Source organism: Prionailurus viverrinus, chromosome A1 (assembly GCF_022837055.1).
Source record: "Prionailurus viverrinus isolate Anna chromosome A1, UM_Priviv_1.0, whole genome shotgun sequence".
Classification (NCBI taxonomy): domain Eukaryota; kingdom Metazoa; phylum Chordata; class Mammalia; order Carnivora; family Felidae; genus Prionailurus; species Prionailurus viverrinus.
In genome coordinates, this window is record NC_062561.1 from 161,502,910 (window position 1) to 161,520,086 (window position 17,177).

Genomic DNA, 17,177 nt, shown 5'->3' on the forward strand with positions numbered 1-17,177 from the left:
TTCTGTTCTCTGTGGCTACTTTTTCTACACTGTGAGCTTCAAATATTCTGTTGGTTAGGGCCATCCAGGAATTTAATGTAATGAGACCTCAGGTTTCCCAGATGCTTTTTCTTTCTACTCCTACAGATAGTGAAATTTCTGAGAAGGTGTGTTTGTGGTGGGAGAGAAACTAAAGGTTATTATAACCTGTTGTATACTATTTCATGAGACTTACATGTGACCATTTAACATTATTTGATTAAATAACAAAATAATTGATTTTAGTTATTCTTAATGAATGAGGTAAGGTTGAACAAACTTACAGAGGGATTTTATGAAGACTAGAGGTATGAGAGTATAGTTTCCATGTTTTAGACTTCATTTACAGTTAAAGTCATTGCTCAAAAACAAATTCAAAATATGCCCAAATTATATTGTACCATAAATATCTTTTGATTTTATGTAATGTGTACTTTGTGTTTTTTAATATTAAGAATATGAAAAAAAAAGACAGACAGTATCTGTCAGATATATACAGATATCAGTAACATTCTGTTACTGATAGAATGGCCTTTCTATAATTTTCTTGTCTTCTGGAAGTATGTCCATTTGGTTTGATAGCTGAGGTTAAAGCAATATAACTTCTTTAATTGTTTCAGGATTTCATAGTCTGAAAAATTGTACATTTTAAAAAGTGTTAAATATTTCTTTGGAAATAAAATGGAACCTTGCTGAGATAAAAAGCACATAATTTTAAGTTTCATAAGCTTTCATAATTCTATATTGAACTCATATTCTTGACTTGTTAAATGTCTACATTCATTTTTCTAATAGCAAATAGAACTACAAAACACATGAAGTTATTAAACCAAAAGCAGGAAATATATGGCATAGTGCTATACTTTTAAAATGTAATTTACTAAAGTGTCTCAAAATCTATTACTTTCTAAAATGTATCTGATGATTTGAGTGTTCCTAGAGCCTTAACCAACACCCACCAGCCATGTAAATGGAAATTCATTGCTGGACTCTATGAGGCAAAGAATAACAAAGAACTTGACTGGCAACAAAAAGTGAGCATTTTCCCATAGAAGATGAAAGATGAATTAAAGGTTCAACTTTTTAATTTTATCAATAAGATTGAAAATAAAAGTATATCTATTTTGACCTTCTAAGATCATGACAACAGAGAGGCCAAGAGACAAGAAACTTGTGTGTTTAGTTTTCAGTCTACCTCTGATGCAAGCTGTTTCCCAAAGCCACCATATGAATTATTTGTCCCCAATATATTACAGCTCTCTTATATTGTTTGCATTGAGTTGGATATGAGCAGGTGTTAGAGGTAAGCATTTCTGAAACAGAATATTCATTGTCTTTTATGGTCTCTTTAAACATGTGGAGAAAGGAGTTTGGAATAATACTTATTGTTTTCATTCATCCTTGATGAAACATTTGAGTTTCAACACTTTTCCTTACTGAGAAAAGTATATTTATTTGAAGCAGGTGTCTTGAAATAGTTCATAAGATGGATCTGATTCTCAGTTACAAAAAGGCCACTTATACCATGTTAGTACTTTTCAATATATTTCTTTATTACTAAGTATACCCTGGGTTTGTAGGTAGCTTCCCTGAATCATTTAATGTGCTTCATTGTCTCCATCTGTTAAAAAGGGTAACAAGATCCTCTTCCTGAATCTTGACAGTGTTAACATTACCCTCCTTGGTTGCCTAGACTTCTATGCAAGACACATTATTGTTTATATTGCCTAAGGTTTCATGCTTAGTAAGACCTTATAGAAGCTCACGCTCGATTTGGGCTGCCAGGAGCAGATAGGACTTCACAGACCAGAGAGGTTAAAATACATGGAGAATGGGAAAGTGGAGATTGGTTCCAATGAGGGAACCAAGTAGTGGCATTTGAGACCAAAAAAGTTGGTTGGAATATGTTGGGGCAGGAGGTGAAACTTAAATACCTGGATAAAGAATTGATAGACACTTGAAAGTATTTGACCATTTATGACCGTGGGAATGATGTGGCAAAGGCACTGCGTGCTTTAATATAATTTTTGAGAGCTATATATTAAATGTGTCTAATGCATATGAGACACCATCCTGGCAAGGACACGAAGCAGAGTGGTGCCATCTTGAATAAAAAGAAAGGGATACACGTGGCAGTTAATTCAAAGGAAGCTTCCATTAGAATCAGACTGGTGGAATGTTAAGGGATAAAGTTTTTCCTTTAAGCTGTCCCAGTGCTTTTGCCTAAAGCATTAGGAAAATGAATAATGATAGAGAAATTGAGATAGCTGGTAACATTGGTTTAAAAATGTTGATTTTGGTTTTAGGTATGCTGATTTTGGGAAAAGAATAAGAGATTTAGGGACCATATAAATTCGTGAATTAATTTTTATAATATTTAAATCAAAAGCCTTTAGAAAAGAGAAACTGGCTGGACTTTGGATAAAATAAGTAGTGAACTTTAATGAATAAATTAAATAAGAAAATAAAATTGAGAAGTGGTAGCATTGCATCAATTGAAACTGATCTCAGTATATATAATTTATTTATTTATTTATTTATTTATTTATTTATTTATTTATTTATAATTTTTACTTTTTTTTTTTGAGACCGAGAGACAGAGCATGAGCGGGGGAGGGGCAGAGAGAGGGGGGGAGACAGAATCCGAAGCAGGCTCCAGGCGCTGAGCTGTCAGCACAGAGCCAGAATCAGGGCTAGAACTCGTCAACCGGGAGATCATGACCTGAGCCAAAGTCAGATGCTCAACCGACTGAGCCATCCAGGCGCCCTTCAGTAAATATAATTTAGAGGCATGGACAAATTACTACACATTTTTCTCATGATTATAAAAGTAAGGTAAGTCACTATAGTAAATATTTAAGAATTAGAAAAAACATAAACAAGAAAATAAAACAGCCTTAAAATCACCATATACAGTAACAACTATTAACATTTTAACAAATTTGTTACCTTTTTTTAATGTTTCATTTACTTTTGAGAGAGAGTCGGGGAGGGGCAATGAGAGACCAGGAGAGAGGATCCCTGGCAGGCTCCCTGTTGACAGCAATGAGCCAGATATGGGGCTTGAAACCAAGAACCACGAGTTCATGACCTGAACTGAAGTCAGATGCTAAACTGCTCAACCGACTGAGCCACCCAGCAGCCTCCAAATTTATCACCTTTTTTATATGTAATTTCATAGTTGATTTGGTATTTTTATGCTTAGTATTTGTTACATAAACTTTTGCCATCCTATTAAATATCTTAAACATCACATATGGATGGCTATCTTCATTGAATTCTGTAAAGAAGAGTGATAAAGAGGTTACCTTTAGAATCAGACAGCTTTGTTTTAAATTCTAGAATCATTATGAACTTGTTGAATGATCTTAGGTAAATCATTTAACTTCTCTAAGCCTAAATAATTTCATCCAAAAATATTACAATATCATAAATGCACTGAGATTAAAGATATAATGTATTTTACAATTAAAGATTAAATATATAATGTATATTAAACATATATCACAGAAAGATTAAATATATAATGTATATTAAACATATATCACAGAATCTGTTAATAGTGTAAGCACAGTATCTATAAATTTTATAGGGTCTATATAAAATTATATTTCTCTTTTGCCTTTGTTTCCATATTTCATATTTCTCCTTTGCCGATATTTATTTATTTATTCTTTCTTTTTTTTTTAAACAAATTTTGGTCTTTTTTTCCCTCCTTCCTTCTTTCCTTTATAGTAAAAACTACATTTTCAACTTGAGATTGGGAATGAGAAAAACTAAAAAAAAAAAAATCTATGATGGCTTGCCTTCAGCATAATTGTAACACTCCTTTCTCATTCCCGGCCTTTATTAGGCAAAAAGGTCACTAGGTATGTCACTTATAGATGCCTCTACACCCATTATATTTACCTACTTTTTGCTCTAGCCTCAGATAGTCTTCAACAAGATGTTGCTTTTTGCTTGCCTGGAAATGAGAACCAACTAATTTTGGGCATAGTTGGGCACACCCTGCTTTTAATTTGTCTCTTGCCTTACCCTACCCAGAACCTTTTGGTCCAGCACAGATCTGTCTACCTCTTAGTTCTGATCCTTCCAGAGGGCTGCATATGCTCTTAAACATAACTTATCCCATTTCTCTCTTAAAGTAGGAAACTGAACAGCAGCTTGCTGCTACAGTGAAGACCTATGTGAACAGTATAGAATTATTAAAAAGTCAGTTTCTCCTAAAAATAGCAAACCCAAAAATGCCGTTACTCCTACATGGTCCATTTCTCAAGTGGTTTCAGCACTACCATTTGTTTTTTTTAGCTATTATTATTTTTATTATCTTTAAAGAAAATAATCTTGGAGGGGCGCCTGGGTGGCTCAGTCGGTTAAGCGCCCAACTTTGGCTCAGGTCATCTCGCGGTCCGTGAGTTCGAGCCCGGCATCGGGCTCTGTGCTGACATCTCAGAGCCTGGAGCCTGTTTCAGATTCTGTGTCTCCCTCTCTCTGACCCTCCCCTGTTCATGCTCTGTCTCTCCCTGTCTCAAAAATAAATCAAACATTAAAAAAATTAAAAAAAAAAGAAAATAATCTTGGAGAAGTCATTCTTTTTGTTCTTAAAGGGTGAAATAGTGTTTGTGTGTGTGTGTGTGTGTGCTGCACGCGTGTGTGTGGCTTGAGGTCACAGGAAACTAGAGAGATTCTAGTTTAAAACAAAATTGTGATGGTCTATCAAAATGATAGATGGAAAATATAGAATAGCATTCTGCTTCAGGTCACTTGAGGGAGGGACAGGAGGACATTCCTTGGCATTTCTGCCAATAATTTATGGAATTGACTGACCAAGCACCTTTTATATCTATAATTATGGTGAGCTGTTGTGAAAATGTCACAAGGTGAACCACAGTCTGCCTTGCTGTTGTCTCCATGTCCATAAAAATTTTCTGACAGTTCTTAACAGGCTCCAGAGTTATACTTCTCTAGAGTTGGTATAATGAGCTAGCTTTAAAATGCATGCTGTATTTGAGATGCATTCAATACCTTCTCTTCTACAGGAGTAAAGCTTACAACAAATGTTTGTGCCTCACACACGGATTTTGTATTTGTAATAGCTCTCAGGTAATTCTCGGAGATATAAATATACTTTGTGAAACAATGTAGCTTAAATACAACAAGTAAATCTGTTGTTACTCATGGTGCTTATTTCTTTTCTTGATTCAAGTCATTTGTTATGTTTCACATAGAGTAGAAAGCAACTCTAAAGTCTGAGTAATTTTGATAGAAGCTAGAGTGTATTATGCTAAGCAAAATAAGTCCATCAGAGAAAGACAAGTACCACTTGATTTCACTCATAGGTGGAATTTAAGAAACACAACAGATACACACAGGGAAAGGGAAAAAAAAAAGAGAGGGAGGCACACCATAAGAGACTCAACTACAGAGAACAAACTAAGAGTTGCTGTAGGGTAGGTGGTTGGGTGAATGGGCTAGATGGGGGATGGGTATTAGGAGAGCACTTGTGATGAGCACTGGATGTTATATGTAAGTAAGGAATCACTAAATTTTACTCCTGAAGCCAATATTACATTATATGTTAACTAAGCATAATTTAAAAAATAAGTTTGAGTAATTTTAAAGTAAATTTGCAATTTTCAAAAATTTCATAAACTAATACTTCAGTTCTTTTTTTTTTTTTTTTTTTTTTTTTTTAAATTTTTTTTTTTTCAACATTTATTTATTTTTGGGACAGAGAGAGACAGAGCATGAATGGGGGAGGGGCAGAGAGAGGGAGACACAGAATCGGAAACAGGCTCCAGGCTCTGAGCCATCAGCCCAGAGCCCGACGCGGGGCTCGAACTCCCGGACCGCGAGATCGTGACCTGGCTGAAGTCGGACGCTTAACCGACTGCGCCACCCAGGCGCCCCACTAATACTTCAGTTCTTGAGGCTCATTATTCATCTTGTCATAAGTGATCATAACATGGGGTTAAGCTTCTATGCTTCTGTTTTTCTATTGGTGTAATAAGTAGTGTTGACATTTTACCTAAACATGCAGAGTTATATTAAGTTTGATGTCAGATGACAAAGATCTGTATTGAGTGGACTTTGGTTAAGGTATAATGAGGGAGGCACACCATTAACTGATTGCCCACCAAATAACCACCCTCTGAAAACAGTATCTCCTTTTACAGGTGCTATTAAGGGATGGTAGATAAGTTGCCCAATTAGAGAGTTAATAATCTACACCAAATTTAATTTTTATTCTATTAAAATTTTCAAATATATACAAAACTAGAAATAATAGTATAATGAACTCTTAGGTGCCCAGTGTACCCAAATTTAAGCAATTATTAACTCTTGACCAATCTTATTTCATCTCTCTCTCCCTTTAGCATCCCTCTCCTGTTTTATTTTGAAGGAAATATTTAGATTACTTATATCTAAAAGTTGAAAAATATTAAAGAAATTACCAATAATACCATCATCACACTTAAATACTGGTAGGTTCTTAATATTATTAAATATAAGAATCTCAAATTTGTGTCTCTCTTTTTTTTAATTTTCTTTAAATTATGATTGAAATAAGGACTATGCATTGCAATTGGTTCATGCATCTGTTCTGTATTAACCTAAAGCTTCCTTCCACCTCTTTATTTACTCATTTTTTTTGCAGTTCAGTTATTGGAATAACAGCATTGTTTGGTAGAATTTCTTACAATCTTTTTGCATCCCTCTTGTGTTGTTTAAGATGTTATGCTGTCCCTTCATGTTTTATAAAATGGCTGCTCAATTTACAGGCTTGATTAGGTAGAGGTTTTATATTTTTGAAGGTCCCTTCACAGATGATATTGAATACTTACATCAAGAAGGACTCATTGTGTGATTTTATTTTTCTCTTTTTTTATTTTTGCAGACATTAATTATTATTTCATCAAGGATTGCAAAATCATGATATTCTAATCTTTTTGTTTATTAGCTGCAATACCTTTATGAGGAGAAAATTTGTTTCATTAATTATTTTGTTACTTTTAGTTACAGTGCATAAAAAAACAAATTAAGGCTTGATATTTTTCGTTTATCCAGTTTTATAAAATAATACAATAGTTATATGGCATCTTATATAAGGTATCAATCATGTTTTTAAAAATGCATTCTTAAGGATTTAAAAATATTGATGAGTTAGTCTTCCATTTTTTTAAGTTTGTTTATTTATTTATTTATTTATTTATTTATTTATTTATTTATTTATTTTCAGAGAAAGAGCAAGTGAGAGATAAAGCACAAGTAGGGTAGGGACAGAGAGAGAGGGAGAGAGAATTTCAATCAGACATAGCCTAAGCCCAATGCAGGGTTCAAACCTTCAAACTCTGAGATCATGACCTGAGGTGAAACCAAGAGTCACTCACTCAACTCTCTGGACTACCCAGGCACTCCTGTCCTCCATTTAAAAAATATGGCAGTATTGGGGCACCTGGGTGGCTCAGTTGGTTGAGCATCCGACTCTTGGTTTTGGCTCGTGTCATGATCTCAGAGTTTATGGGTTCAAGTCCCGCATCAGGCACTGCACTGTCAGTTTGGGATTCTCTCTCTCCCCCTCTCTCTGCTTGTGCTCTTTCTCAAAATAAATAAATAACTTTAAAATAAATAAGTAAATAAATAAATAAATAGCAGTATTGATATAATTATAACTAAACTAGCTTTATTTTTTAATGTTTATTATTTTTATTTTTAATACTTTATTTTTATTGTATTTTATTTATTTTTTTGAAATTGAAATCCAAGTTAGTTAACATATAGTAATAATGATTTCAGGTATAGAATTAGTGATTCATTAATTACATATAACACCCAGTGCTCATCCTAACATGTGCCCTCCTTAATGCCCATTTTGTCCATCCCCCCACCCAACATCCCACCAGCAACCCTCAATTTGTTTGATAACAAACTCTTTAAGAGTCTCTTATGGTTTGTCTCCCTCTCTGTTTTCACCTTTTTTGTTTGTTTGTTTCCCTTCTCCTCTGTTCATCTATTTTGTTTGTTAAACTCCATATATGAGTGAAATCATATGATACTTGTCTTTCCGTGACTGACTTATTTTGCTTAGCATAATACACTCTAGTTACATGTATGTTGTTGCAGATGGCAAGACTTCATTTTTTTGGTTGCCAAGTAATATTCTATTGTGTATATATATCACATTTTCTTTATTCATCAGTTGATGGACATTTGGGCTCTTTCTATAATTTGGCTGTTGGCAGTAGTGCTGTTATAAACATTAGGGTGTATGTGCCCCTTCAAATCAGCACTTCTGTATCCTTTGGATAAATATCTAGTAGTGCAACTGCTGGGTCATAGGATAGTTCTCTTTTTAATTTTTTGAAAACTCTCCATACTGTTTTCCAGAGTGGCTGCACCAGTTTGCATTTCCACCAGCGGTGCAAAAGATTTCCTCTTTCTCTGTATCCTCGCCAACACTATTGTTACCTGAGTTGTTAATGTTAGCCATTCTGACAGGTGTGAGGTGGTAACTCATTGTGGTTTTGATATGTATTTCCCTGATCATGAATGATATTGAGCATCTTTTCATGTGTTTGTTAGTCATCTGGATGTTTTCTTTGGGAAAGTGACAATTCTTGTTTTAGATGAAAGGTAGCCTACTATACAAATTTTCCCTACATTGCTAACTCACTTTGAAATCTATACCAGGGATTACTCCATGGCAAAATACACTAGTTAGCAATTATTACTTTTACAAATCTGTATATTTCATTGTATGGATATGAAATAATATATTCAAGTTTCTATGAAGGATAATTTTCATTCTTTTGTTATTATAAATTGTAACATCTAAATGACAGATGGTTGCATATATCTTTCCAATTTTTTTCTGTGATATCTTTAGGATAATTTTCTAGGAGAAGGCATTGCTATATCGAAGTTTAGAGCATTTTGATTTTGCTGAGCATTGCCAAATTCCCTTCCATAATGGTTGCACCATTTTGCATTCTTTCCAACAGTGCATGGGTACCCCTTTGTCTTCAGACTCATCAGAAAAAAATCTAATTTGGATTTTTGCCAATTTCACCACTAATGTACTCAAGTTAGTTCAAATGAAGAGCCAATACTTTTTCTACTAATGTATATTGTTTTTCTGATGCCTAATTTATATAATTTGTAATATAAAAGTAATTCTACTACTTAATGCTGCAAAAAGCATGTGCTTATCCATTTATTCTACTACTTCTTTATACTGCTTTCAGGTGCATGTCTCTCCATTTTTTCTGAGACGTTATTGCAATCTATGCTAAAGTAAATGTGATTCTACTGACTTCTTTTTATGTATTTCAAAACTATATGTGAATACATTAATTAAATTATTCCAAAGACCATTTCTAGCATATATGTAATCAGCTCAGTCCATTTCTGTGGTGTGTAACTGATACAGTTAAATCCTGCCTATTGGGTTCCTGTGTAGACAGTCTGTTCTGATCATTGTGATAGAGTTTTGACTAAATTGCTTTTCATGGTATTTCATTTTTCTGCTAAGTTTAAAGCCCTGCTTTAGACAAAGAAAGCTTAAATGACAATATAAAAAACATGCAGGACACTTTAAAACAAATAAGGGCAAGACTAAAACAATGTTGAATTTCTCAGCTCTTTGTTGAGTCACTAATACAATTTCTGAACATGGCATACACTTTCATTTATTGTCCTGAATTTTAATTTTTTGCCTAAAGCTAGCCATTTTTCCTTAAAGTGAATCATTGATTGACTCTCCCTCAAGCTGAATTTCAGACTCAAACCACCCGCAGCGATACGCTTGTTGTGACTACAGAATCAGTCAGGGAAAGAAGTTTTGGAACCGTCTATGCACCAATGACTTCTCTCCTCTTTTTTCAATCAGAGAAATATCCCAGACTCCCTTCACCGGAAAGCAAACAAAAGCAATAGATCATGAAAATGTTGATGAAGTGGTGCGTAGAAACCAAACATAGTGGCAGCCACTCAGCTTTAGATTCAAGTGGATTAATTTTTAGTAGAAATAAAAATAAGCCCAGCTTTCCAAAACACATCTCAGGTTCTGCCTGAGATTTCATGAGAAGATTTTGTTAAGGAATATGCTTTTATTTTATCAGGGGAAAAGTGAATGACTCTAATTTTTACTTATTCAGTATAAGATGGAGTGTGACATATCAATTCCAATAAGTTCAGTTCAACAAATAGTTGGTATTGCTACAATATGAGATGAGCTATGTGAGGTGTTTGGAAGAATACAGGGGTAAGTAAGAAAAGATCTCTGAGTTAAGGACATCATCTCAAGTTAACTCAATACCTCCTCTTGATCTTTTAAAGTCCTTTTAAGGTCCTTTTGCAGTGTGGATAGAATTCTGGGGATTGTGTTGGAGTCATTAAGTACTTTTTTGTGTGTATCTTTGATACTGCATTTTTAACTAGTGGAATCACATTTCTTTTAGATTGTGTCCAAATTATTGTGTCTGTACATGTAGTCCAGCATCCAAGCAGAAAAATGAAGATGATACTGCTACCAGAACATGAAAAGGGGAACATAGGTTGCTAAATCAATTTCAAGCTCAAAAAGTCAGGTTAAATATTTTTCACACACACACACAAAATCAGGACAGTTTCATGAGTGAGCCAGATGTTGGAATATGGTTGAGCCAATGAGGCAGGAGAGGATTTTGGATGCAACTTAGGAGACCTCCTCCTCTAAAGAGAACAAGAAACACCAAGAATCTTTATACTTTAGGAAACACTGTGAAGGGAATTTCCTAATTAAACCATGTTGAAAAATGAAAATGATGTAATAGGTAAAACATTTTTATGTCTTTGGTAGTAACTCAGATTCTATGCCTACCATAAGGCTTTTCTGAGTGGAATGAGCTGAGAAAAAAAAATATCAAGTAGATGAAATCTCTTTCAGAAAAGAAGTAAAAGGAAAATCTCCTTCTTCTGGCTCCAGAGAATTATGGGGACAAGAGAGGTACACCTCCCTCAGAGGTACAGGAGACATCTGGTTGAGATGTGTGAGTCCCACTGAAATGAAATCCTCGAACAGAAGAGACTGCAGTTGTCAGAGGCAGAAGTTGAAGGTGGGGACATTGTGGCTCCTCTTCCTGTTCGGACTCTGGCATAGACAACTGGTGATATGCTGTGGTCTGGAATTGATCCAGGGCAGTTCTGCAGAGAACAGAGTTAGTTAGGTAGAAAGGACCTATTTAACAGTCGGGAAGTAATCTTGGCTCTCTTTGGTTATATTTTACCAGAGTTGCCTCCTGGTCCCAGGAATAGTGAAAGTAATTGGGAGTCTATGGGCATGCAGCGGATCAGATCCAAGATGACCCCACAGCACAGGGTGTCAGTTAGACTAAGTCTAGGGGTCTGTGGTGGTTACCAGGAAAGAGAATCAGAATATATCTCCCGTACCAGTGTGAGTACCACAGTGGGGTTTAGTCAGACATAAGTTCTCACTAAGGAGTTGATAGGGACAAAAACCACAAGTTATGTGAGGCAAAAGTTGAGCAGCAGGAGCCCTTATACTGCCCAAGGATGGGAACACATGCACCAATGCCACAGAAATGCTAACCAACACAGACATAAGAGCCAGCTTAAGGCAAGAATATTTCCTTTCTGCTAATGCTGTAAAGTCAAACCTAGATGCCTTCTTTAACAACGAAAGATGTCTTCTTGGAGGAGGGTGAATGTAGAATGGAGTACGACTTAGATTGTCAAGAAACTGAAAATTAAAACAAATTGTTATAAACATTTTTACTATGTTGGGTATGTTGAATATTAATGGTGATCAACTACTTAGAAAGTAAAATCAGTGATAGATAAAAGAAGATAAATTTTGGGAACACATTTAAGTGCAGTGTAAATAAACTTGTAACCCCATTAGAATCACATTATAGTTCTTTGTCATCAATTCTGTATATTCAACGGGGTGTAACTGACTTGAGGGCAGAAAGCTACCTTATTTTTCTTTGGTATCTGCTGTGAATAGCATAGTGTTTGGCATATAGCAAATGTTTATTAGATTGAAATGAATTTACCACTATCAAGAGCATTTGCTTTCAAATCCAGTTTCCCTTGGGCTAGGGCTGAATAACCCTAGGTGAGAATTCTGGTATTTCTCCAGAGGTTCTGAATCTTGACAAACTAGTTCAAAGACAGTCTAACCAGAGGTATTAGAATAAGCAAAGACATAGAGATAAGAAACCAGTGTGTTTGCAAAATGGTGAGTTCTCCAATTTGGCTGATTAGGAATTATCATTGTCAGTGTTAAATTCCAATAATAATATTAGCAGTTACAACTTACTAAGTACTTTTTCCATTAGCATATTAATGTGCTTTGCAATTTATATCCTTCATTTCAATTAACAATCCTATGGCAATAGGTATTACTGCTGTATTAGCTTCTAATTAGGAGACAGAAATCACACAGTAATTTAAGCATGGAAAGTAAAATACAAAGAGTTAATATAATATTGGATTGGCTAATAAGGGGGAAAGAAAGCTAAAGAATTTGCAATAACAAATATAGGCAGAAGCCTCTACTCCTAGGTAGGGACGATACCCAGCACCCAACAATGAAGCAAATCTGGATAATTTCCTCCTATGGGACTGAGATGCAAACTTTTTTGGAAAGGTTGCAGCCATGGCTCACTGGATGGTAAAAGTGGCTGAGGTTTTTCAAAAAAGCCTCATTGAGAATCATCGTCTGGGATGGTCATGAAGCTGTCTCTGGAAAAGTTCTAAGCCTCACAGTGCCCTGAGAAGCCAAGAGGGAAAGCTATTCACAGGTATGACCACAGATGGTCATACCTTTTGCATAGCTACTTAAGTGCATGCCAAGGAAGTTGCTCGTAGAAAAGTGCTGCATATTGCTTGCCCACAGGTGCTATTGGCTGCCATGTGATATAGGAGCTGGGTACCCCCAAATTCTATGTGCTTCAGGAACCTGGGAGAGAGGCTCACCCTAACCAGGCAGGGAAACCCCTTCCACCTCCGGTGTCTCTCCAGCACCCTCTACTGGTAAAGCTTATCATCATGTCCCTCTAGAAAAGGAGAAACAACAGTGTCCAGTAGTAGAGAATGAAATGCAAATTTGAAACTAAAAACCCATGTTGTTTATTTTTTATAGAATAGGAAATTGAGTGTCAGAGAGATTTTTGTGACTTTCTGAGTCACACAAATGATCAGAAAAGCTTGGAATTCAAACACGTGTCTGTAGTTTTCATTATATGCTGCAGCTCTAGAAGATTCATCTGACAACAGTGTGTGGGAGAGATTGTAGTGGCGTTGAGGCTGGGGTAGGAACATCTAATAAATTGTTATAGTGAGCCGTGTAGAAGAAAATGCTGATTTCTGAAATAGATAACTACATGGGCCTTTCTTGTGTAACTTGTGAATTTTCTTATCTAAGTTAAGCTGGTTAATATAAGAATTCAGTTGCTTTGAGTGTTACGTGGTAAAAAGAGTTGGCAAGAAAATGTTAATAGATTCATTTAAAGGGTATTATTGTATATGTATACAAAGAAATAATTTACTATGTTTAGATTCACTATATTTAGATTATCCTCAATCTAAAATTTGCATTTCACATGTATCTCTGTCCGAGGAGCAGCTCTTACTGGTTTTTAAAGCCTTAAAAGGCCATCTGGTACAGATAATACACCTGATGGGGTGAAGATAGCTCAACATTTGTTTTCCATTCCCTTCAGGAATTTTTAGGCCCTTTTTACCCTTCCCAAAGCCTTTGGAGTCTCCAGGTATGTGCCAAAACACTTACTAGGAATAAAAAACCGTGGGCATCCCCAGCGCAGTTCTGAGTGCCTAATGGTCAGGTTCCCAGGATGAGTTCCTTGGGTGTGTCAAACCCTTGGGAGACCATGTTTCAGATAGGAGAACTATCCAAGCAACTCTATATAACCTTTAGTCCACAAATTATATGACTTTCTAAATATAAATCTTTTAGCTCAATTCTCACTTGGAAGAATGCAAGGATTTATAAGAATCTGTGTTCTATTGGGTTTACTACCGCACTCTTTCCGTTTTATTAAACTCACTTCTCTCTTAAAACTTAGCCACAGGGGCGCCTGGGTGGCGCAGTCGGTTAAGCGTCCGGCTTCAGCCAGGTCACGATCTCATGGTCCGTGAGTTCGGGCCCCGCGTCAGGCTCTGGGCTGATGGCTCAGAGCCTGGAGCCTGTTTCCGATTCTGTGTCTCCCTCTCTCTCTGCCCCTCCCCCGTTCATGCTCTGTCTCTCTCTGTCCCCAAAATAAATAAACGTTGAAAAAAAAATTAAAAAAAAAAAAGACTTAGCCACAGAACTGCTTTTCCTGATTTTGCTTCAACTTTCTCCCTGCCCCACCCCCTTCTGCTTGAGACTAGTGGACAGGATAGTGTAGAGTTTAAGACTGTGTTCTTGGTCCTGAGAATGTGCTATGCAGACCTATAGGTATAGAGAGCATAAGGAGCATAACTGACCATAGGTCCCATATGTGTTCTGAAACCTGTAGCTGCGCTTGCAGTGAGGCACACTTTGTACTGGCTGTTCCTCTTCAATACCTGAGCAAAGCAGGGAGATGATGGAAGCTTCGGTCTTGGGAGACAGGGTGATCCTCCGATGATAACTTTGACCTTCAGACTCTAACAGCCTTGCCAAACCTTAGACTCCCTGCATCTAAGTCCCTTCTGCCCAATCCATTTTTTCCCTCTTTCGCTTCTATAGAGACTTGCATAGTGGTCTGACAGCTCTCCTGGCCTTTCCTGGCTTTTTCTCTGTTTCTCCATAGGTATTTCCCCAAGTAAACTCTTTGTATTTTTAACCCTGTTTGGTGTCTGCTTCTTGGAGGTCTTGAACTCAGTCATCTATGGAATCAGAAAGTTGGCTCAAACTTGGATTGGCCATTTACTGTCTGTTGGTCACTTAACCTCTGTGTTCTGCAGTTTAGGTATATGTAATATGAAAATAATTATAGTTGCCTACTTCATGGGTTTGAGAAATAATAAAATTCATATATATATAAACATTTATATATGCAAACATTTATATATACAAACATATAGAGTATATATTATTATATATAATAAAAATAAATGCTAGTTATTACATTCTTAAATTCCTAGCACAGTTCTCTGAATAGAATCTACATGAGAAAATCTTATATGAGCTGTCAAACATTTTTCAACTCATCTTGTTAGGTACCTCTTGAATTTATACTTGATGCAAACAAAGAGAAAGTTCCCGTATCTAAAGACGTTGAAGAATAAAAGCAGAAAATGAGAGGAATATTTATGCTGTCCATATATTGTTTGCAAAGTAGTTAGCACAGCAAAAATTTGCACATGCACAACTTAACAGACTCCATTTTGCTGTATTTGGCCACCTTACGTGAATAATAAGAGACAGTAAATTACAGGAGTCAGTAGGATATCAGTGAAGGCTGGGGATACCCTGCATGTAAATGAGATTTGTGAAGGATAAGAGGAAATGATAAGCAGATATTAAATGAACAATAACAAGATTCTTGTGCATAATCACATTTATAAGTGATATTTACCAAATATATGTGCAAAAATTTAATTTTTTTAAATTAATGTTGTTATCTATAATTTTAACATAGACACATTATCTTGGGGCAACTATCCTGGAATGTCATCAACATGATCCAATCCTCTATTATACTTCATCCCTTTACACAATTTTCATATATGTTATCTTAAATAATTCTCACAACCACATGAGGGATAATAGAACAAATAGAACAGTCTTATTTACTATCAGGGTAAATGGATGAATAAGCCTATAATGACCTTCTAGAGGACATTTTGCTCATTTCTCATTTATAGTTCAGTGGGATTCTAGATCTGATGAGGAATTGGGTAACTTCAGTAGCATTCAGAATTTCTAGATCCATTTATATCTCTTGAATACTACATTATTTGGGTCTTACATGGAACCTCTGAAACTTTTCAAGACATGGTGAAACAGAAATCATCCTGGACTTTGTCCAACAAATTGAACTCCACAAGAAAGGTATTTTCTGGTATATTTGTCCAAAGATACTTGATAGTGTGACAAAAATGGTTTCCAAATAGTCAGATCTCATTCAACTATCATCCCTAAAATCTATACCTATTTGGTCTGTCACATGGTTCCCATCAGGATTCAGTCCAAGAATAAGCAGTAAGTGAGCCATATGGATTTTAGCCTCCCCTGGTGAGTGAGAATGTGCTTGATTACACAGCTCAGAGTTCCTACAGAGGAAGGCTGGCACATATGTAACAGATGTAAGCTCCTGCAGGATCCTGCCATACATCTGCCTTGAAAATGAGTTGCAACAGGGCTTTTATTTACATAAGATTGCCTGCTTCTCTGGTCTTTGTGGTTCTAATGCAACATTTCTCTAAGACTTTTCAATAAACTCATACTCTTATTTTAATCTTCCCATTCTCCCATTTTGGGTGACAGAAATTAAGTATGATAAAGAATGAATACCTGGGAAAGAAACAAATGCCACATAATTACAGCCAAGTTGTCTACTTTTCAATTTTATTGTTTAGTTTTCTTTGAAATTTCAAGATACCGGTATTTTACTTTAGCCAGTTACAGAAGGAAGCTAAAACGGTGTGATTCTGTGCAGAATGATGTTGCCTTGCCCTTGCCCTACAGTTGAGGAGGACTACCAGATAACTGTTGTTTCATTCTTTTTTCTTGTGAAAGATACTGATCCAATAGCTGGAAAAAGTACTTGAGATGATTAACCTGACATGCCTCTTGTCTCTATTTCTCCTAGCAGAAGACACTTTAGTGTATATAAGAAACACCTAAGATTCTTGTTAAAAATGCAATTTCCTGGGTCCCACCTTCAGAAATTTTTGATCTGTGTGTCCTGGCAGCACCCAAGAATCTGCATTTAGTAAGGATACTAGGTGACTGATCCTAGAAAGTTAGTTCACACTTTGAGAAAAACGCTCTGAAAGTGTTTTCTTCTGATGACAATTTAGCAATTGAATCATCTCTCCCAAGGGACTGCTTTGGTCATACATTTATAGTCAGTTGAAGGTTTGATAAGAACAGCTGAAGAGTTCTGAATAGTGTTTAATTGTAAAAGAGCCAATTAGTCTCTCAAAGGACAGAGATAATAAAT